The sequence below is a fragment of the Triticum dicoccoides genome, chromosome 3A, assembly GCF_002162155.2.
Source record: "Triticum dicoccoides isolate Atlit2015 ecotype Zavitan chromosome 3A, WEW_v2.0, whole genome shotgun sequence".
NCBI lineage: Eukaryota > Viridiplantae > Streptophyta > Magnoliopsida > Poales > Poaceae > Triticum > Triticum dicoccoides.
In genome coordinates, this window is record NC_041384.1 from 167,614,408 (window position 1) to 167,638,643 (window position 24,236).

Sequence of the window (24,236 nt, forward strand, 5' to 3'; positions counted from 1 at the left end):
CTGTGCGGTAGTAGCGGTCGAAGACGCATAACAGATCGAGGCGGGTTTGCTCACCGCCGGAGCGGTCCAATCCGTCGCCATCCTCGGTCTTCTCCTCCTTGGAGGGTAGTCCGGCCATGGCACGGACCGCCCGACTTTGTTCTTTTGCCACGTCCTTCACCGCCCTCGCTGCTTCTCACCTATGTGGGCACGAAGGGATTCCTTCGACGCTACTTTGCGGGCTGCCGCTGCAGCCTTCGACGCGAGGGCTCCTGAAGTCATCTCTGTTTGAAGCTGTGCCCGCCGCCTCACGCGACGGGCTTGCCGGGCCTCCTTTTTGGATTGGCGCCGACTCATGGAGGCGCATATGGCCTTCGTTTTGGCGCCCGACGCCGCGACGATGACGTTCCACCTAAATGGTTTCGGCGCAACAGCGGGGTTGCGGCATGCGGTGCCTACCGCATCTAGCGAGGCCTCGGTCACGCGTCGGGATCCACTGGCCCTGGATCCGAGAGCCATTTGGGCAATGGATGCCCGCCGGCTCGCGGAAGATCGCGGAAGGGCGCGCTCCTCTTGGGAGCATCGAAGAGCAGCGCGGACGACCATCTGCTCCTCGGGGCTGCAAGGGATGGGCTCCCAATCCTCAGATCTGGACATATTGGAGTCGGATCTAGTGGTCGCCATGTGGGAGAAGGCCGGAGGTCGCGAGAGAGCTTGGTACCGTGGGATGGAAGTGGGGTGGAGTTGAGTGGATGCGGCTAGTGTTTCGTCCAAAGTGCGGATAGGGTCCAATTTATGTGGGATTGGGTGGGCAAGAGTTGTCTGGATCCGACGTGGCGGGAGTCCCCGTATCCACCCGACATATGGGCTGAATATGGGGAGTGTCGGCTAGTCGAGGCGTTTGGGTCGCCTATGAGGAGCCCGATTGGGTGTCTTGTTTTCGTCCAAACACTGACCAGGCAGCCCGTCTGGGTGTACGGGCGGGTTTGAGGGTTCCGGCTGTAGATGGTCTATTTGACGAATTGTATACGATGTGTGTGACCGTGCACATCTACACAAGATGTAATTTGGTGGATGAGTTTCTTTCCCCCTCCAAAAAGAAACTAAACACGTGAAGGTGTAGAAGAATGAAACGAGTCTTCTATCACAGCCATTGTTTTTTTTCCCGCCAATCACAGCCTTTTCTTTTTTAGGAAATCACAGTCTTTGATTTGTTGATTACAGAAAAAAAATTCGCGCCAACCACGTCAAAAAAGAAAAAATCGCGCCAACCGTTCCGAAAAGTACCGGATTTAAAGGGGACGACGCGCCGGCGGGTTCGCAACCCTAGTTTTCGAGTACGCAAAAAAAAAAAACAACCTAGTTTTCGATCTGAACTTTCCCCGATCTCGACTCTCGATCTCGAGCTTGCGCGCACTTGGGCGAACATGGCGGCGCGCGGGCAGGGTCTGGAGCAAGATTTCGATTTCTTCGTGGTGGTCGACTTCGAGGCGACGTGCGTGAAAGACGGGCGGATCTTCCCGCAGGAAATCATCGAGTTCCCCGCGGTGCTCGTCGACGGCGCCACCGGCCGCATCGAGTCCGCGTTTCGCAGGTACGTTCGTCCCAAACATCACCCTGTGCTGACCGAATTTTGCAGGGAGCTCACCGGCATCCGGCAGGAGGACGTCGACGGCGGCGTGGAACTCGGCGACGCGCTCTGGCTGCACGATTCTTGGCTGAAGGCGGCGACGGCGGGAGCAGGGAACAAGGCGTCCGCTTGGCCGTGGTGACCTGGGGAGACTGGGATTGCCGCACCATGCTCGAGTTCGAGTGCCGCTTAAGGGCAGGGCGGGTCAACCTGCAGGAGGCGGTCCGGGCGGCGGGGCTGGACTGGGAGGGCCGCCTGCACTGTGGGCTGGACGATGCGCTCAACACGGCGCGGCTGCTTGCTGAGATCATGCGGCGCGGGGTCAAGATCACCATCACCGGCTCGCTGGCGCCGCCGCCGCCGATCCAGCAGAAGCAGCAGCCTGGCGCAAGCCCTTGCGGTGGCTCACCGGCGCTGGCGCCGCCACCGATCCAGCAGCAGCCGCCTCGCACAGGCCCTTGCAGTGGCACATTTGCGCCGGTGCCGGCGCAGGCGCCGATCCAGCAGAAGCAGCAGCAGCCGCCGCAGCCTCACATAATCAGCCCCTGCGGTGGCTCCTCCGCGACGTGCTTCTCGTACTGCGGGGTGGCGACCAGAGGAGCCATGGAGCCAGGGCCGATGCCGTCTGGATGCGCCAACTGGACGCCGGCCATGGGACCTTACTTTCTGTGGAGCAACTGAACCAACGACCCATGAGACAGAGATTCAGAATCCAGTGTCGCCCAGCTGCTAGTGTTGACAGAGATTCAGAATCAGAGTGTAGCTCAGCTGTTTCTACTATACTCTACTCTAGGTGTGATTGTTCACTGAAATCGAACGTCACCAATGGGGCATGTAATTGGTGTCTGAATTATTAGTAGCATCAATATAAATTTAGTTTGAGAGAAGTGCATATTTCAACTCTGAACTCTTGCCCTAGTTTATTTTATAACCTTGAACTTTAATACCGTCTAAATTACAATCCTTAAGTCTTAAAACCGGTCAGGATTCAACCCTCCCCTCCCCGTTGACCGGTTTTGACCTGGGGTGACCAGTTTTGACTAGTTAACGGGTCCAATCAGCATGCCACGTCAGAATTTTTTTCAAAATTTCAAGAAAATGTAAATAAAAATCTATAAGATCGGGAAAAAAATATAAAAAGGCAAAATTCCGAAAAAATTGTTCGTGAAAAAAGCTAGGGAAAATAAAAATGATTTTTTTCCTGGAATTTGAGTTTTTGGGTTTTTTCTGGATTTTTTTTGGAAATTCGTTTTTTTATTTTCCATGTTTTTCGGAAATTGGATTTCTTATTTCTTTTCCTGGATTTTTTTCGATTTTACAAGTTGTTTCCTTGGAAATTTTGCATTTTTTGCTGATGTGGCATGCTGACTGGACCTGTTGATAGTCAAAACCGGTCAACAGAGAGGGGAGGGTTGAATCCTGGCCGGTTTTGAGAGTTGGGGGTTGTAATTTAGATGGTATTGGAGTTCGGGGTTGTAAATTAGATTAGGGCAAAAATTGAGGGTTGAAATATGCACTTCTCTCATTTAGTTTTAGGCCTCTTTTGGTTCATAGGGTAGGAATATCATAGGAATAGGAAAATCATAGCAAGTGAGGTGGCATGCATCTCACTTCCTATAGGTTGATGTCACTTGATTCATAGGATAGGATTTTTTTCCATTGAGTCTAGGCTAATGTTTTTTTCCTTTGAAATATGAAGGATTGATTCCTATCCTATATAGAAATAGGAATCCATTCCTACAAACCAAAAGGCTCCATAGGAATTTTTCCTACAAAAATCCTATCCTCTAGAAATCTTACAAGATTCCTTCAAACCAAAGGAGGCCTTAGTTATTACTACTGTTAATAGAAGATTTTTTTACCTTCTCTGTGGATTTCTTCAGTACTGAGCAAACGGCCAACGATTGACTTGTTAGTGACATTGATAAATTTCTGAAGAAGGCTACAATTCCAGTCGACAATGCAAACGGAAATTCATCCTCCGATGAATCCCCCTGCTCTGCCGAGGGGCGACCGATGCCAAGGAGAGGGATGGTCTCTCTCCAAGGCACATTCGTCAGCATCGAACAAGGCGGTGTTAGAACCTTATATCAAGATTGAAAAACAAAACAACCAACTGTAGATTTCTGAGATAAGAGCTAATTCAAATAATTTGTTGTACATATTTAGCACGTGGTGCTGGAAGTCCCTGGGGTACAGTTAAAAGCCGAAGTTGTTGTAATAGTATGGCACTTTTGTTGTCCAGAAATTGAACGGTTTTGGAAGCTAGTTCCTTTTATCCACTTTCAGTTCCTCTTGAGTTTGAGCTCTTTGAGGCTTGCTTGGTTCATTGTCCCCTGTTGAGGAACGAACCTGGGCGACCTGATGAATTCTCGGAGCTCTCCCTCCCCGCCCCACGCGCCGCTGGGGCCTAGCTGAGCTCCCCCTCCCCGCCCCACACGCCGCTGGCCGCTCCGGCCGCGGCGGCCACCCCCCACAGCCCCCCGCCCCCCTCGCCCCTTCTCGCGGCGACATGGGCGCGCCGCGCTCCCCCCGACCCGGATCCAGCTACGGCTCTGCGGCGGGAGACCTGGTTTTGCCCCTCGGTCCACGGACAACTCCTCCCCCCAGCGCGCTCCATTGCTGCGGCGTCTCCCTGGCCCCAGATCCGGAGTTTCAGCCATGGATCCTGCATCGTGATGAATGCTCCGCGGCTGCGGATGCAGTAATTGGGCCGGATTCGCCGGAGTTTCCGGCTCCGCGTCTTAAATCCATAGTAGTCGCCTCTGCTGCAGATCCCGTGGATCTTGGGGTGCCCCCGCCCGTCGCCTCCAGTCCATCATAGTCGCCCCGCCCCCCACAAATCCTTCCTCTTTGGGGCTGGACGGTGGATGGACGACTGTCTCCTCCAAGAAGAACCGCGGCCGCCCCTCTGATCTGCCGGATAATAGCAGGCCCCCTCCGCACCGCTCCGAGGATCGCCGGGCCGCGTTCAATGCGGCCGGTGGGCGGGAGGCCTTCGTAAGTCGCTTCCGCGCCGCTGTTTCCGGTGCCTCAGCAAGGTCCACCGCCGGAAAGACTGTAGAGACCCGCTCCATTGCATCATCTGCGAGCGCCCGGGGCATTTTGGCCGTGAGTGTCCAGAAAATCCTCGCAATGGCCCGGGTGGCTCTGCTTCTGCTAGGTTAGGTCCGCTTGCTCCTCGTCGCCCGGTGCACTCCCACCTGCACTTCCCCCTGTCACCGCCACCCCCTCACCTCCGTCGCCGCTCCAGCCGCCCCTCCCCCACCCGCCCTCTTTGTCGATGGCTGAGCTGAGCCTCTCTGATCCTGCACGCCGCCCCTGCACCAGCCACAAGGTGGGGGTCTCCTCGGTGGAAGTGGAGCGGGCCGTCTTCTTCCTCACGCAGCATGCGGTCACGCTGCATGCTTTGGACGAGGTGGCGGCCACGTCCCCGATGGCCGTCGGGCGGGCCTTCGAGGCCCAGCTCTATGTCCCGCCCCATCAGTTGCGGGTCACTGCACACCAGCCTGAAGACTTCCTCGTCGTCTTCACCCAGCCGGCGCACCATGCCAACACAGTGCGTCGCGGCACTCTGCATGTCGACGGCATCAACCTCGCCATCCAGCCCTGGCGCGAGGACGATCATGCAGGCTTTGCCACCTTCAACCTGCATGTCCGCTGCGTCATCGAGCACATGCCCATGCAGTACTGGTCCATTGAGGGAGTGCAGGAGGTGTTCGGCGACAAGGTGTGCATCGACCGGCTTGATAGCCGAACGCTGGAGCGCGACCACACCAAGACCTTTGCCTGATGGGTCTGGATGTGGGACATGTCCTTCATCCCCACCAGGCACACCTACTGGAAGCTTCCGCGGGGCGCCAGTCGGGTGGAGGAGATGGTTGGCTTCTCTCCGCCGGACCGCAGGGTGGCGCCTCCTCCGGGCGCGACGCGGTTCGACCTACTCATCCATGTAGACCTCATCGAAGACTGGTCTCCATGCTCTCCTCGCTCCTCCCACTCCGCACAGAGCGGGCTGCCATCCTCCGGCACCGACGACGACGACGCGCTGCCGCGCACCTTCCCTGGCACCTGGTCCATGCACGTCGAAGATGGCTAGCGTGAGGAGCTGCACAGGCGCCAGGCCCGTGCCTCGGTGGTGGACACCGGATGCCGGGGCTTGCCTCTCAGCGGCTCTCGGCGTGACCCTGACAACAACAGGGCCGACAGAAGATCTTGGAAGGACACGCTTCTGGGCCGCGGGCGCGGCCACCAGGCGCAGGCTGAGGTCTCGTCCAGGGACCTCCGTGTCCGCAGCCACTCGCCGCCGACGCGCCACCGCTCTGGCAGCTCCAAGGGACGGGCCCGCAAGTCCAACGACAACAGGCGCAAGACCAGTGGCCACGATTCCAAGAAGAATGAAAGTCAGGCCGCGTCCAAGGCCGACCCAGTCCCGCCCGCTCACCTCAACTCCGAAGCCCTCAACGACGACCTTGAGCAATTCTTCGCCCAAGCAAAGAGGCCGATCACCGCCATGGAACCGGCCAAGGCTGACGCTGCCCACCTCGACGCAGAAATTGAAGCGGTGTTGGCCGCGCCGCTGGAGTTCACTGACAGAGACAAAGAGCAGCGTGATGATGCCCAGAAGGACGACCCGGATCATTTCAGGCCAACACTGTCTGGGCCATCCCACAACCCTGCAAGCTTCAACTGCAAAACACCCACAGCTGCAACAACAGTTCAGATGCAGCTCGGAGAAATAACAGAACAAGTGTGCCACCTGGAGATTCAAGTCCCTGGCTCTTCTACTCGTGATCTCTTCACCAGCCCTGCTGCCGCTGCCACCGTCCAGGAGGTACTCTGCACCGGCCAAATCCAAGGCAACTTCCACGCCGCCACCGCGCCAGAGTGCCCGTCAGGCTGCTCAGAACAACACTACACCTGTCACCGAGCATGCCACGCTACGCCTGGTGAAAGGACTGGGTCTGCTGGGTTCAAAAGAGAAGATGACTGCCAAGGCGGCTGAAGCCCTCATCCGCGGGTTCGACGAACCACTCTCCGACGACGACATCAACATCATCGCCAAGCTAACCAGGCTCAACAAGGAGGCACTGCGCGTGGCCGTGGGCATGGCTGGGCCTGAAGTTGAAGCCGAGGAGGCTGGAGTGTAGTCATGTTAGCGCTCCTCCTTCTCTGTAGTAGTTCCCGACAGCGGCCGGCAATAGGCCGGCTTGAGCTAGGTTTAGTCCTTCTCTGTATCAGTAGTGGTAGGTGGTTTAGCTTTCATCATCGAAACTTAGGGTCTATTGGTGGTCGACGACGCCCCCAGGCTAGAAAGGCTATGTATTAGTTGCATCTTCTTTCCTTTGTTAATGATTTTAGCCGTCGGAACCCGTCGATGCTGTTGTTTCTCCAAGAGTTGTTTTATGTTCCTGATGAGTAGCACAAGCTGTGCAATCTTAAGTTGGAACATCAGGGGACTGAACACACCAGCCAGGCGAACTGCCGTGCGATAGATAGCAGAGGCGCAGCGAGCAAGCATTCTCTGTCTGCAGGAGACTAAGTTAGAATCTTGGACGCCCAGTATTGTTACAGAGCTGGGAGGAACCAGATTGGAAGGGTGCACTGTTCTTTCAGCGATCGGCACTAGAGGAGGAATTGCTGTTCTCTGGGACAAGAGCTTAGTCAGTTTTGCGACACACGCAGTCGGAAATTTCTCAATCACCAAAAAAGTGTCTCTGATCCAGGACAGAGTTGATTTTTGGCTTACAACTGTCTACGGGCCTATGGATGACACGCGAAAAGATGACTTCCTTGCCGAAATGGCTCATGCTGCACCACCACAAGGAGAACCCTGGCTGCTAAATGGAGATTTCAACATCATATATGAAGCCCGTGACAAAAACAATCTCAACCTGAACAGGAGGACCATGGGCATGTTCAGATCAGCGATCGACAGAGTAGGCTTAAAAGAGATCAAATGCAAAAATAGAAGATTCACATGGACAAATGAGCGGCAAAACCCAACGATGGTCAGCATCGACAAAGTGTTCTGCAACTCGGAATGGGACGCCCTCTTCCCCTCGTTCATGTTGATGGCCACGACAAAAGTTTGTTCAGATCACTGTCCTCTGCTTCTTGCAAACACTGCGGCACCCCGCAAAAGAGCAGCATTTCATTTTGAGTCATTTTGGCCACGTTTTCCTCTCTTTCAGGAAACAGTTAAAAGAGCCTGGCAGCGCCCAGTTAACCACACCTGTCCAATCATCAGGCTCAAGAAAAAGATGCAGAGGACAGTGCACGATCTCAAAATTTGGGCAAAGTCTCTCTTTAGCGATGCAAAGGTTCAGTTCCACTTGGCGTGCGAAGTAATCTTGAGACTCGATATAGCTCAAGAAAAAAGAGGTCTGACGCAACAAGAATTCTGGTTAAGGAAACAACTAAAACTTCATACCCTTGGACTGGCTGCAGTAGAGAGAGCAAGGAAAAGACAGGCTTCAAGGATAACCTGGCTCAAGGCGGGAGATGCAAGAACGGCCTTCTTCCAAGCAAAGATCATCTCCAGAAGGTGGAAGAACTTTATACACTCCCTGCAAACAGAAACAAGGACAGCCACTGCGCACGAGGAAAAGAAAGCAATTGCTCATGATCACTTTGCAAATCTGCTGGGGAAAAAGGAGGAAAGGCGATGCTCCATCAACTGGGAGGAATTGGATATGCCAAGTATTCAAAACGAGGGGCTGGACAATCCTTTCTCGGAGCCTGAAGTTTGGGCTGCCATCATGGCATCTCCAGCAGAGAAAGCGCCAGGCCCTGACGGCTTTTCGGGAACTTTCTTCAGAGCTTGCTGGGGTACCATTAAAATGACGTCATGGCAATGTTCGATCACTTCTACAACCTAGCTGATGGTAACTTTGCTGAAATTAACTCAGCAATGATCACCCTCTTGCCCAAGAAGGACGGAGCCACTAGAATGAACAACTACAGACCTATAAGTCTGATACATTCCATCGCCAAGCTGATCACTAAAGTGCTATCCATGAGGCAGGCGGCCATTATGGACAAGATTATCTCCCCTGCTCAAACGGCCTTTCAACGCGGGAAATGCATCCATGACAACTACCTTTACGTGCAAAATTCTGCCTGAGCTCTTCATAGAAACAAAACCCCAGCTCTTCTTCTTAAGCTAGACATAGCTAGGGCCTTCGATAGCATTTCATGGGAGTACTTGTTAGAGCTGCTACAGAGGCTGGGGTTCTCAGCCCGATGGAGGGATTGGATCGCCCTGCTGTTATCTTGCTCCACCTCGTCCTGCATCCTCAACGGCGATCCAGGCGACATCGTCGTCCATCTTCGTGGTCTCCGACAGGGAGATCCCCTCTCGCCGCTTCTCTTCATCCTTTGCATTGATCCACTCCATCGCCTCCTCAATGCAGCCACTAGGATGGGCGTGCTGAATCCCATCCCGGGTTCGGCGGTGAGGATGCGCACGAGCTTATATGCTGACGCCGCCGTCATCTTCATCAACCCTGCACGTCAAGAAGTAGATAGCCTCGTAGAGCTGCTGCGGTTTTTCGGTGACACTACAGGGCTCCGGGTCAACCTTGCCAAATCTCTCGCGGCTCCCATTAGGTGCGAAGGCATAGACATCACTGATGTTCTTCAGAACTTTGGTGGCATCATAACAGCGTTCCCGATTAGATATCTAGGTCTTCCGATCACGACGGGGCGTACTAGACTAGCGCATATTCAGGTCATTCTGGACAGGATCCGTGCTCGCCTCTCCGACTAGAAAGGCAGGCTAATGTCGTTGGCTGGGCGGCGTGTTTTAGTACGTTGCGTCCCCTCGACCATGCCCACTTTTGCTCTCACAGCCCTTCGAGCTCCAAAGAAATTTTATGAAGATATTGACAAATCACGATGGCGTTTTCTTTGGGCGGGAGATGAGGAGATGTCCGGTGGAAAGTGCAAGGTGGGCTGGAGCATGGTGACCACGCCGGAGCAGTATGGTGGTCTCGGCATCCACGATCTTCCTCGCTTCGCCAGGGCTCTACGTCTGCGATGGCTTTGGCAAACCTGGACGCACCCAGACAAACCCTCGTAAGAATGGGCACGCCCTGCAATGCCTCAGACAGGACCCTGTTTGCTGCCTCCACAGCGGTGACCATCGGTGATGGAGCGACGGCATCTTTCTGGTTCTGTTCATGGCTAGGTGGACGTCCACTTTGTCAAGCCTTCCTCACTCTTTTTGCAAGATCAGCCAGGAAGAACCGCTCGGTCAAGGACGCGCTGCACGATGATAGATGGATCTTGGACTTGAGGTGAGGTGACCCGGATGCCATTGCACTGCAGGTGGTGCAGCTTGCGAGGGAGATCAGGCAGGTTGCCCCCACTCCCACCCCAGGAACCCAAGACTCCATTACTTGGAAGCTCAGCGCATCAGGCTTCTACACTACAAGCTCATCATACAATGCCCAATTTAGCAACAGACAGGGTACCTCCTTCAAATCAATCATCCGAAAAATCTGGGCGCCAGGCAAGATCAAGATGTTCCTATGGTTGCTGCACCTCGATAGACTATGGTGCAATGATCGTCTGCAAAGGAGAGGCTGGGTTAATGGATACTTCTGCCCAATGTGCATGCGCAACCTCGAGACCTCTGTTCATCTCTGCTGGGAGTGCCCGGTGGCACTGCAAGTCTGGCAAGCGGGGGCAGCCTGGCACAGATGTGCCTCTTTGAATCAGGCCTTCTGGTGCAATGGAAGAACAACAACAACGGGCCGTGTTCAAAGGATTATAGCGGCTGCCGCCCCAGGTCACAGGAAGGGTGTTAAAACCGTGGTGGCACTCATCTGCTGGCACCTATGGTTAGAACGCAACGCCTGCACATTCAAAGGGAAGCAGCCAAACGCAGAGCACATCATTGAAGCCTGCAAGCGCGACATGGAGCAATGGAGAATGGCCCGGGCAAAGTGCATTGAGCTACCCTTCGGGGAAATGACGTGAAAGTATCACCATGCGACCTAGGCCCAGCAGACCCCCCTCCGTTTGCAGGGCAGTTGTAATTTTTCATCCTTCTTGATCACTTGATCATATTTGTTACTCTCCCTTCTGCTTAAATCAATGAAATGCCGGCAATGTTGGCCGTTTCAAAAAAAAAATTGTCCCCTGTTGTGAAAAAAATAAACTCTGGAGGAAAATAGGCATAACTTTCATCGTATTTTCAGCGACATAAACCTGAGCTATTTTGAATCTGATTTGTTGCTCTGATAAAATTATTGGTGTCCAAAATCCAGCTGCTACAGAGACTTCTTGTCCATCCAGCATTCAGGAGCTGTTGCTTGTATTGCATCGCTCATTTTTCAGAACAAACAAGAGAAATTTCCAGCTAGAGTATTTATTTCCTTTAATGCCACATGTGCGAGTTACGCATAATTAGGGCCTACAGTACATATTCTTGATGTAATTGGTGTCTGAATTATTAGCATCAACAATATCAATTTCTTTTTAATTATTACTACTATTAATAGAAGATTTGTTTTACCTTCTCTGTGGATTTCTTCAGTACTAAGCAACAGGCCAACGATTGACTTGTCAGTGACATTGATAAATTTCTGAAGAAGCTACTATTCCAATTGACAATGCAAACAGAAATTCGTACTCCGATGAAGCCCCCTGCTCCGCCGAGGGGTGACCGATGACGAGGAGAGGGATGGTCTCTCTCCAAGCCACATTCGTCAGCATCGAACAAGGCGGTGTTAGATATGACCATCATAGAGGCAACCTCAATCAAGACTGAAAAATGAAACGGCCAACTGTAGATTTCTGAGATAAGAGCCGATTCAAATAATTTGCTGTACATATTTATAGTATAAAACCAAAGTTGTTGTAATTTTGTTGTCTAGAAATTGAACAGTTTTGGAAGTTCGTTTCTTTTATTCACTTTCAGTTCCCCTTTGAGTTTGAGCCTTTTCAGGCTTGCTTGGTTCATTGTTCCTGTTGTGAAAAAAATAAATTCCGGAGGAAAATAGGTACTGTAACTTCCATCATATTTTCAGTGACATAAACCCAAGCTATTTTGAATCTGGTTTGTTGCTCTGATAGAATTATTGGGGTCCAAAATTCAGCTGCTGACAGAGACTTCTTGTCCATCTAGCATGTTCAGGAGCTGTTGTTTGTGTTGCATCACTCATTTTTCAGAACAAACAAGAGAAATTTCCATCTGGAGTATTTATTTCCTTTAATGCCACATGTGCGAGTCATGCATGATTAGGGCCTACATGGATAAATGGATGGTGGTGCAGTTGGGGGAAGATGAAGGCCGCCGTTTTCAGATGACAACTCATCTCATAGACAAGAGAATACTGGAGTTGAACAAATGATTTCTTCAGTTTTCATACTATAAATAACACCAGTATATGTGCTGTGAGGGGTTCCACGTGGAATGTTTGCAACAGAAGCTAAGATAAATTGTACCGGTATAGATATTTGTTGATAAACATAGCTTGCGAGGGGCAAAATGGACAAATTGACCTCAGGGTCAAAGTATTTCACAAACTGAACCGTCGGTGAAACTAATTCACTCAGCTGACCCTTTTGTGCAGCGCCCGATAGTAAGGCGGTGCACTCTACAGAACAGGGTCTTATTGACAGGCATTGCACGCCTGGCAGGCGTGGCACCCTGGGGCCAGGCACGGCCCCACCCCCGGTCGTGCAGCGCCTAGCCGATAGGCGCCACACTTGCCAGGTGTAGCGCCTATGCGTAAGGCGCCATACTTGTGAAGTGCAGCTCCTGCCTGTTACGCGCTGCACATTAACTTACATAGCCAGCTGTGCCCCCTAGCCACCCCCGCCACACACACCCAGCTGACCCACACAACATATTTGCTCCCCCCATTTCCCCTCTTACCCCCTCTCAATTCCTTCCCCAAATCCTTGGAATCTGAAGGTTTTGTCCATGGATTTGGACCCCAATCCCTCCCTCAAGGTAATCTCCTGCGATCCCCTTGTTTTCATCTAAAAAGTTGCTCACATTTACTCAATTCTTGCTAGGGTTAGGAAAATCCTAGTTCTTCATGGATTTTGAAATTTGTATGGAAATATGAGATGATTGTTTGGCATTTTGCTAGGTTTAGGATTCTTAGTATGTTAGGGTTAGGGTTATGGTTCTTATTATGTTGGGTTAGGGTTGTTAGTATGTTAGGGTTAGGCTTACGGTGCTTGTTAAGTTGGGATTAGGGTAATTGTTTGATATCTATGTTAGGGCTTTGGATTTTGTGTTAATCTTCGGATGATTACTTATGGAATATATTTTACATTCTGTTGTTTTAATTAATTAGGGATGGGAAGAACATGTGTTTATGTTCATCATGTGGACAAGGACGCCTTTTTGGAAGGCAATATTGAGCTAGACACGGATGAGCTTGACATGGTGTTTGAGAGTAGTCCTAGCTATGAGGAGGTCTTGGAGCAAGTGAGGAAAGATTTGAATTGGATCGATCCAAGTGAAATTGCTGAGTTGGAGGGATGGCATAATGTGGGGTTTGGAATGCACATCCGTTGGAAGACAATGCATGTGAACTCCGAGCAACATTTGGATTGCATACAAGGAGACGGTGGCCGAATCTCTAGAGAAGACTCTTGAGTTATTTGCTAACAAGAAGGTTGAAGCTAATTTGCACTTGGACTTGAACCGACATGCCTCCCCATTGGTTGCTAGGAGTCCTCCATCCATGAAATGAGTGAACCTCTTTTGATCGAACAAGTGAGGCCAACATTAAGCCCGGTTTCAAACAACCAAAATGAAGCGTCGCAAGAGAATGATGAGTATGAGGATGATGAGAATGAAGTTGATCTCCATGAGAACAATGTTGGTGATTTGGACACATATCATGTGCAAGAGACCATGGACCCTTCCATCCTGTATTCCCATTGCTATGCATCAGAGTCGGACGATGATGGTCCTGATGAAGAAGTTGATGAGGAGGGGTTCACGGCGAAGGATGCCCAAGATTTCAAGAAGGTACTACAACGTGATCATCGGATACCATTGTTCAAGGATCTTAGTCTCGCGGATGAAGCCGTGGTTAACGGTGGCAAGGGTATATTTCTTGGAGTTAGTCCAACTTCTCATCGGGATTTGGAACACGGTAAGAACGATATTTCTCTCGGGTCGAAGTTCTGAACCTTCTTGGAATTGAAGACGCACTGGTGCGCGTCGGTCCTAAACAAACAGTTTTTAACCCCTTTCCCCGACGGCATCTGGAACCGTCGCCAAGTGAGTGTGGGCGATAGGGGGGTCCTTCCCACATGACCCAGAAACTGTCGGGGATATGCCCTCCTGGCACACACGTTCGGCAAAATGAGGTCGTGTGCGACCGCGAGCGCTCAAATACGGAAATACATACATTAGAGCTAAAAATACAATTATACGGCGAAATTGTCTCCGGTCGCAAGTACATCCCACATAGTCAGTCCCTGCTAAACGTTTCTGTTCGTATGTACATCCCACACAGTCGCTCCAAGGAAAACATTTTCGTTCACAGGTACATCACACACAAATTTTCCCATTAAATCGTTTGTGATAGCGTTGCCATTGCACATGATATTAATAATTTTATCGTTTGCGTTATTGAATGATCACACACGGTGCGTAGAAAGAAACTATGTGGCAAAGACTGTCCATCACACACACTTTTTATGTGATAAACGTTTGCGCAAGGTGGCCTAACGCAAACAGTTTTCAAGAGAAAATCATGTGTGCAGTGGAGATTGATCGCACACGTAGTGGATCCTAGAAACGTTTCTGATCTTCACGTATATCGCAGACGTTTCGCTTTCGCAAACCGTGTGCAGTGTAATCCCTATTTAACCCATAATTAATGCAATTAATCCCTAATTGAAAAATCACATGTTATGAATTTGTAAGTAGGCAATCACTTATTTCATATCCAACCATGTTTATTACAAATATTGGTTCAACCACGAATCCATAATTCAATGCACAGGTACATATACTGAAGAACTACAAAAGCACCAAGTAAAGAATGATGAACTACAGTTGTACTAAAGACTGTAAAGAGAGAGGCGAAAGACATTCTGGTTGCTGGAGAAGGTGAAACGGAATGCCCATATTGTGCCCTCCTCCATGCGTAAGGCACGCACGACTCTAGGCCAACCCCTTGTGATGGCTGCCCGTCCATCCTTCACTGTCTTCATCAGGACTTCTCGATGCTCATTGTAGTCTGGATGAAATACTTTAACCTTCATTGTGTGTCCATCAATCATGTACTTTGCGAGGTAATCTTGAGTGAACTGCTTTGGGAACCACTGGGAGCGAAAAAGATTCAGACATTGTTGTCTAACAACTCATTATGGGCAGTAAAAAGAGAAGGCTAGTTACCATCCTACAGATTACTGTTGTGTTGGATAGAGCATAAACAAATAATTTGCTTGCCACCATTCGTATCTTTTTGCTAATAATCCTTATCAGTTTCCTCACTTGATGCTTGTTCATCAATATCTCATTGCCCCATATGCAAAAAGGGTCGATGCATGGATCCTTGCCAAGGGCATATGTACCTACAAGCAACAAGTCAATATTAGAAGCTAACTAGTGTCCAAGCCTGGATCTATATGCACTACATTATGGAACGACGGGGGGAGTACAAGCCGAGGGATGAAGCTAACCTCGGCGGAAAATGGTGGCAACTCCCATTGTTGTCCTGCATAAGGCATGATAAGTACATCAATCTTAACATAAAACAAATATAGCAAAGGTAAACAACATCATCTCCAAATGATATCTTGAATGTGTTGGTTTCAGCATGCTGTTAAAGCAGATATAAAATGGAAGGCAATGTTACTGACAGCAGGCTTAACATCCATCAAATATTGCAATTCAAACTGGCATTGTTGAAAATGAATAGAATGTAGGTAATGCTTAAACATCACACTGGATAAATGTGTAAAACTGAAATAAAGGGCATGTGTTAACTACACCAGGAATAACTGGAACCAAATATAGCCATTCAAACTGGTATTGATGTAGTTGAGCGACACAGTTCCGACTTGCACATAATGAACCACACATTATGAATGACTGAAATAAACAAGGCATAACTGACTAGTATAACAACCAAATATAGCCATTGAAAACTGGACAGAGTCTCACTGCAACCAACCTAACAAGCAAATACAGATAAACAGGGCATATGCTTGAAAACTGGACAAATGCTCACTGCAACCAACCTAACAAGCAGACAAAGATAAACAAGGCATCTGCTTGATAACTGAAGAAATGCTAAAAAAAGCAACCTAACAACCAAATACAGATAAACAAGGCATCTACTTGATAACTGGACAAATGCTAAAAAAAGCAACCTAACAACGAAATACAGATAAACAAGTCATCTTCTTGATAACTGGACAAATACTCACCGAACCAAACTAAGAACCAAATACAGATAAACAAGGCATCTGCTCGATAACCGAAAAATGCTCACTCTAACCAACCTAATAATCAAATACAGATAAACAAGGCATCTACTCACTATAAATAACCAAATATAGCCATTCGTGAAACTAAAGTGGACAATTCATACTTAAATATCACATAGACCTATTGAACAATACATTTTTGCATAACTGAAATAATTAAACACGACATAGTTAAATCACCGCACGACAAATGCTACTGCAACAAAGGGTATGGGTTGGCAAGCTAGAAAAGGTAATATTTGCTAATAGAATGTTGCCTCACATTTCATGGACGGGATCCTTCCAGTTGGAAGAGCATAGACCCATGGTGCGCTCTCTGATGTCACAGATGGGTTGTTTCACCATGGAAGAACCTTCATGGGTGCCCTCCTTGTGGTCGTGGTCGATGAGATCTGACTTGGCAATTGAGGATCCCAAGCCGCCATCGTAGAATGTGTCCTTCAAAAGTGACAAAATGGGCTCGATGGCGTATAAAGCTCGCAAATCCTTGACCACTTGGCGGAGGAGATCAGCGGCAGGGCCGTCGAAGAGATCGATGGTGGTTGAACCAGAGGGGTTGGGCATGGACCACTTAACCCGTGACATGACCCGCGTGAAGCCGTCAGTGTGGACGAGCTTGATGTTGTAGCTAGCTTTCCCGAGATACAGTAATACGCTAGCCCGCTGACATGAAACCTTTGGCATGGCAACGTAGTCAATGTCTTCGCCGGCTTCCGCGACGACATGTTGCTCCGGGATCGACAGGTCGGGGCGATTGGCGGCCACCTCACCAACGTCCGCCGGAGAGGCCATGATAAACCTCTTCTTGGCCGAATGCTTGTCGGGCTCTCCGGGATACGTGGTCGAGCTTAGGCTGCGACATTATGGAGTAGGGGATGTGGATATGGCGGGGAGGGACACCGCTGGCCTCATCTAAAAACTCAGGGGAGTGGGGCGACGGTATGGGAATAGCTGGATAACCTGAACTTTATTATCTAAGCTAGGAGGAACGGGCAGACCGACAGGGTTGGCGGCGGCTGCGGCCGCGAGCTAGGGTTCGAAGGGGGGAAGGGGGGCGGGTGGGGGACTATGGAGGAGGGTGGTGTTTGAGGATACGCCGTGGCTACTGAAAATTTTAGTAATGGTGGGTGGAGATGGTGGTGGACGAGGGAGGACGACGGTTCAAATGCCTCGGCTGCTAAAATTTTACTATAAGGTCGGTGCTGGAAGAGTGTGGGCGACGGTTGAAGTACGACGGCTACTAAAATTTGAGTAAAGGAATTGATGCGGGGCGGGAGTGCCCAAGATCGTGCATGGTCCAATAACAATATGCGTGTATGATAATAAGGAAAGGTGGCGCGGATCCGCCGATTTTTGCAACGCTCAAGGCGGGTAGTTTGTTTTTTATATTTCTAGCTAGCTGGTCTATCGCACACGGTTCGTCCTAATTTCCAAATACACTTACCCGCCTTTAGCTTCCACAGGTGGTGGTTTTACAACGCACTTGCATCACACACAGTTAAGCCAGTACCTCCACCCTTTGCTCGTGCTTGCGCGGTCGTAGTGATTTCAGCGCACTTGCATCGCACACGGTTGAGCCAGTACCTCCACCCTTTGCTCGCGCTTGCACGGTCGTGGTGATTTCAGCGCACTTGCATCGCACACGGTTGAGCCAGTACCTCCACCTTAATTTGCTCGCGCTTGCGCGGTCGTGGTGATTCACATCGCACTTGTATCGCACACAGTTTAGATATTATACCCCGTGTCCGTTGAGGATCATCAGAGTCTTTGCAGCAAAATATAACGTTAGGGAGGGTCAAAAGACAGCCACACCAGCATGTGGCCCAAATATATATGAGTGAAAAGGGTGGTATGTGATGTTCAAAATTCCAATGCACAACTTTGACCCCGCGGGCCCACGGTTGGGCGTGTCATTGAAGATCGATGAGAGGGGCCAGAAGTCAAGAACCACCTGGAAGTGGCCAAATATATGTATGAATATTGGGGATGTTTAAAACATTAAATACACAATGCATAACTTTGGTGGCACCTACCTCGCAAACCCGAAAGCACCCTAACAACCACTTAGCTAGGATATATATAATGACATAATGTCGTACCTAGCTAGGATGCTTGGCCCACCACCTCCCACTTCTTGTCAACGGGGCAGATGCATCTAATGATCGATACTTTGGTCATACATGCATGTAGCCATGACCTAGCATAAGACGGACCAATGAATCTTTCGTTTGGTCAAATGACAGTTGTTGTTGTCGATAAACCGCTTGGGCCAATAGATTGAACCATCATAAACATCGCACGAGAGGGACCACAAAACTAGCACCTCTTGCATGCGGCCCAAAATGATGTACGTTGGGAAGAGGTGATGTGTGTTTTCAATATAGAGTAATGTGGTGCCTACCTCTCGATACAGACAACAACCATGAAGGCAAGGTAGTTAAGGACGAGATACGTACGCAGGGTTTGATGTAGGTCGAACCCAGCAATCCGAGCATCTGGGAGGGAATCCTGACAACGCATGAGCTCGAGCTTTGGTTGACCGACATTTGATGGTGAACGGCCCTAACATGAACTAGGAGGAATTCATTCATGGCCAACACACACCTCTCGTTATTGGTCAAAGGGATGATGTATATACACTCGGGGAGCCCACAGATATCCTTGTCGTCACAAAAAACCGCACAAGGGAGACGTGGTCGATCAGAAGACCCCGTATACACTGCATGCGGCCCAAAAATATGTATGGGTATGATGGTGTATGATGTGTTTAAATCCCAAATGCACAACTTTGATGGGCCACGCTGAAGGAAATATGCCCTAGAGGCAATAAAAAAGTTGTTATTTATATTTCCTTATATCATGATAAATGTTTATTATTCATGCTAGAATTGTATTAACCGGAAACTTAGTACATGCGTGAATACATAGACAAAACATAGTGTCCCTAGTATGCCTCTACTTGACTAGCTCCTTAATCAAAGATGGTTAAGTTTCCTAGCCATAGACATGTGTTGTCATTTGATGAACGGGATCACATCATTAAAGAATGATGTGATGGACTAGACCCATATGTTAGCTTAGCACTATGATCATTTAGTTTATTGTTACTGCTTTCTTCATGACTTATACATGTTCCTATGACTATGAGATTATGCAACTCCCTAATACCAGAGGAACACCTTGTGTGCTATCAAACATCACAACGTAACTGGGTGATTATAAAGATGCTCTACAGGTGTCTCCGATGGTGTTTGTTGAGTTGGCATAGATCGAGATTAGGATTTGTCACTCTGTGTATCAGAGAGGTATCACTGGGCCCTCTCGGTAATGCACATCACTATAAGCCTTGCAAGCAATGTAACTAATGAGTTAGTTCTGAGATGATGCATTACGGAACGAGTAAAGAGACTTTCCGGTAACGAGATTAAACTAGGTATGATGATACCGACGATCGAATCTCGGGCAAGTAACATACCGATGACAAAGGGAACACCGTATGTTGTTATGCGGTTTGACCAATAAAGATCTTCATAGAATATGTAGGAACCAGTATGAGCATCTGGGTTCCGCTATTGGTTATTGACCGGAGATGAGTCTTGGTCATGTCTACATAGTTCTCGAACCCGTAGGGTCTGCACGCTTAACGTTCGATGATGATATGTATTTTGAGTTATGTGATTTGATGTATCGAAGGTTGTTCAGAGTCCCGGATGTGATCACAGATATGACGAGGAGTCTCGAAATGGTCGAGACGTAAATATCGATATATTGGAAGGCTATATTCGGACATCAGAAAGGTTCTGAGTGGTTCGGGTATTTTTTGGAGTACCGGAGAGTTACAGGAATTCGCCGGGGGGAAGTATTGGGCCTTCATGGGCCTTAGTGGAAAGGAGAGAAGGGCCACAAGGGGAGGCCACGCGCCCCCCATGGGCTGGTCCGAATTGTACTAGGGAGGGGGCGGCGCCCCCCTCTTTCCTTCTCCTTCTCCTCTCCTTCCTTCTTCTCCTACTTGGACTAGGAAAGGGGGAAACCTACTCCTACTAGGAGTAGGAATCCCCCTTTGGGCGCACCCCTTGTGGATGGCCCTCCTCCTCCTCCTCCCCTCCTTTATATATGGGGGAGGGGGGCACCCCATAGACACACAAGTTGATCTTTAGCCGTGTGCGGTGCCCCCCTCCATAGTTTTCCACCTCGGTCATATTGTCGTAGTGCTTAGGCGAAGCCCTGCATCGGTAACTTCATCATCACCGTCAACACACCGTCGTGCTGACAGAACTCACCCTCGGCCTCTACTGGATCAAGAGTACGAGGGACGTCACCGAGCTGAACGTGTGTAGATCGCGGATGTGCTGTGAGTTTGGTACTTGATTGGTTGGATCGCGAAGACGTTTGACTACATCGACCGTGTTACTAAACGCTTCCGCTTTTGGTCTATGAGGGTACGTAGACACACTCTGCTTTCTCGTTGCTATGCATCTCCTAGATAGATCTTGCGTGATCGTAGGAAAATTTTGAAATACTACGTTCCCCAACAGTGGCATCCGAGCCAGGTCTATGCGTAGATGGTATATGCACGAGTAGAACACAAAGAGTTGTGGGCGATAATAGTCATACTGCTTACCAGCATGTCATACTTTGATTCGGTGGTATTGTTGGATGAAGCGGCCCAGACCGACATTACATGACCGCGTTCATGAGACTGGTTCGACCGACGTGCTTCACACATAGGTGGCTAGTGGGTGTCTATTTCTCCAGCTTTAGTTGAATCGAGTTTGACTACGCCCGGTCCTTGTTGAAGGTTAAAACAACACACCGGATGAAAAATCGTTGTGGTTTTGATGCGTAGGTAAGAACAGTTCTTGCTAGAAGCCCGTAGCAGCCACGTAAAACTTGCAACAACAAAGTAGAGGACGTCTAACTTGTTTTTGCAGGGCATGATGTGACGTGATATGGTCAAGACATGATGAGATATAAATTGTTGTATGAGATGATCATGTTTTGTTAAAGTTATCGGCAACTGGCAGGAGCCTTATTGTTGGGGATATAACTACCAGGTATGACCCACCCAGGAGGGGCCGAGTCAATCCTAATGGCGGGTTATTAAAAGAAGCCCGGCGAGTATACAAGGCGACGGTTCATTATAAGACTTGTAGTAGGCCCAAGCCCAAAGGCGGCTTAAGGCCCATAATGGTAAACCGCCATGTATGAGTAAGACTTGTAAAGTAAGGCATGTAAAAGAAGTCACCGAGCCGGACACGTTGTATGAGCCGGCCAGGACTCTGTAGGCCGCCAGGCGTCAACCCGTGTATATAAGGGGACGACCTGGTGGCGGCTTAGGGCAAGAAACAATAGATCGAGAGCCAAGCTAGCGTATTCGCTCCTTGGTCATCGAAACCTAGCAATACCACATCAACTAGACTAGGCTTTACCTTCACCGTAAGGGGCCGAACCAGTATAAACTTCTCGTGTCCTTTGTCCCGATTAAGCCCTTTAAGCTTCCTAGTTGCGATGGCTCCACGACTAAGTCCTTTCACTAGGACATCTGCCGTGACAATTCCACGACAATTGGCGCCCACCGCGGGGCCAGCGCACGGTGGATTTGAGTTCTTGAAGGGCAGCTTCGAAGGACTCAAGGGATACGCTGTGGGCCGGATGACCAAGAGTCGTCGCAGCAAGCTCTACATCGACGACGCAGGCTGGGGCCCCGACGCCGGCTCAATTGAGTACGGGTACCGGGTCCCCTTTGGCGGAATCCACGTCTTCATCGGCCGGATCGGTGAGCCAGGCCCTGAGCCGGACATCTGCACCAACATCATCGAGACGGCTCAGCGTGCGAGACCCGCCCGGACTCAGCCCGCTGTGAGGTGTGCCTTCGTGGGTTGCATCCATGGAGGGGAGTTTTCTGAAGGATCTGTGGATGGCGGTGAGACGGCCGTCCACTCTGACGGTGAGTCATCCACAGGTGAGACAGATTCATTGTATCAACTACAGGATGGCGGGCTTGGGGGCTGTTCCGATGGCAACAGTATTCCAGACCCCTTTGAGCCGCCGAACAAAGCCGGGATCTTCATGGCTGGTACACAGCCCGTTCAAAACTCTACGGTTGTGGCAGCGATAACCACCGAATCGGCAGCGGCCGGGCCAGGAGACCCCACGCGCCCGCCAGCTCAGGTGCTAATGGATCTCATGGATAGGATGACGACCCTATTGACCGCCGTGGTTGAACCGGTGGACAAAGATCAACATGATGCGGAGTTGGCACAGTTACGCGAGGAGGTAGCAAAAGCCAAGGAAGACTTGGCGGCAGAGGATGTCAGGATAGCTGTAGAGCGGGCGGCTTTGGACACTCGGGCTCAGCAACTTCAATCAGAGGCTTTTCAGTTATCGATGAATCTGAACGCGTAAAACGAGGTCATGAGGAGAAGGCACCAGAAAACTCAATCACGTTTGCCCCTGACTTATGATCCTAGGAATCTCTTCCACACACCCGGGGCTGGTCCCAGTAACCCGCCGGAGGCAAACCGGATTACAACACCCGGCGCTGGGGCACCGGTTCAGCCGCAAGCTATGGAAGCCCCTCGGGTGAATACGGCTCCACCTCGTCACACACCAACACCGCCGTCTCATTTTTCTAACCCTTTGGAGAATCTGATTGCTGCATCAGCACGTTTGGAGGCTCTCCCAATGGAAGGTGATTCCCCAACAGCGATCGAAACACGAAGGGTCAGAGATCTTCTTCAGACAGCTCTAGCACAACAGGAGTCATACTCTTACAGTCGAGACAGTATTCATTCAACCCCTCGCCCAAGCCGGAGCCCAAGCTATATCAAGCACATGGATTCAACGGCCATGTCAAGCAATGCTCAGCGCCATAACCAGCCACGTAGGTATGACCCGGCGCATGATGGAGCACTTAACTTGGTGGACCAGGAGAGGATCCGCCAAGAGGCTGAGCGGGCGGTTCAACAGGCAGCTGAGCAGGCGGCTCACCAGGCTTTTCCGGTTTATCCAACGGCTTCTGTTGAAGCAGGTGTGGCCACAAGGACAGGACGTGTCCCTTGTCTGGTGCTGGCTCTGCGTAATGAACGTTTGCCAAAGGACTTTAAGGGGCCTCGCAAGGTGCCTAATTACACAATCGACTTACAGCCCGGGGCATGGATTGAAAGTTACGAGATGGCCATGGAATTGTTAGAGGTCAGTGACGCAGCAATGGCCTAGTACTTCACTATGATGCTAGATGGAACAACTCGCACTTGGTTAAAAGGGTTGCCACCCAATTCCATCGGCTCATGGACGGATTTAAAGGCCCGGTTCATTCAGAACTTCAAAGATACATGCAAGCAGCCCATGTCGATTGTGAACTTGACTAATTGTAAGCAAAAGGAAGGTGAGTCCACAACCCATTGGGTGCGCCGGGTGAAGGAAATAATACATTCATCTGATAAGATGGATGCCGGCTCCGCGGTCTTAATGTTGGAGAAAAATTGCCGTTTTGAACCTCTGAAACAGAAGCTGGGGCGGCTCAAGCGTGATTGTAATGACATGGGCCAGCTGATGGCGGCTCTGGTCAAGTACGCCGACTCTAACAGTACCAAGGATCCCGCGTCTGACAAGAGAAGACAGGGAAGGGAAAGAAGAACGACAACGGCAAGGGTCACCAGCATAACCCGGCAAATCAAGGAGGTAACAATAAACGTAAGGCTGACGGTAGTCTGGAGTTTGTGGCTAACAGCAACGCACAAGGCAACAATCAACAGCGCAAGGGGAGGCCACCTCCTCGATCAGGCGGGTCAGGTCCCACCCTCGAACAATTGCTAAATGAACCCTGTCCGAGACATGGCACCCGAGAGAAGCCAGCCACCCATCTATGGAAAGACTGTACAATCATGAAGGTTTTCAAGAATTCTAACATGTTCGACGGTAATCATGGACCTAGTAGTGGCTCAGGTGGTGGCGGTTTCCATGGCCCGGGCGGCGGCTCAAGTGGTGGAGGTTTTCATGGCCAGGGCCCCCAAGGTAATCAAGGCGGCTATAATCAGCAATCCGGCCAAGGTAGTCAACAACAACAGCAGTCCGGGTATCAGAGTAACCCAAAGCAGCTAAACAGTGGGCAGTACCACGTATTCACTACCAGTTTGTGCAAACAGGA

The 24,236-nt window shown here is 50.1% G+C and overlaps 1 pseudogene; it reads left to right on the forward strand.

Annotated features, from left to right (window-relative positions):
- Positions 1 to 1,292: 1,292 nt before the first annotated feature.
- LOC119267729 lies at positions 1,293 to 2,416 on the forward strand (annotated as a pseudogene).
- Positions 2,417 to 24,236: the final 21,820 nt, after the last annotated feature.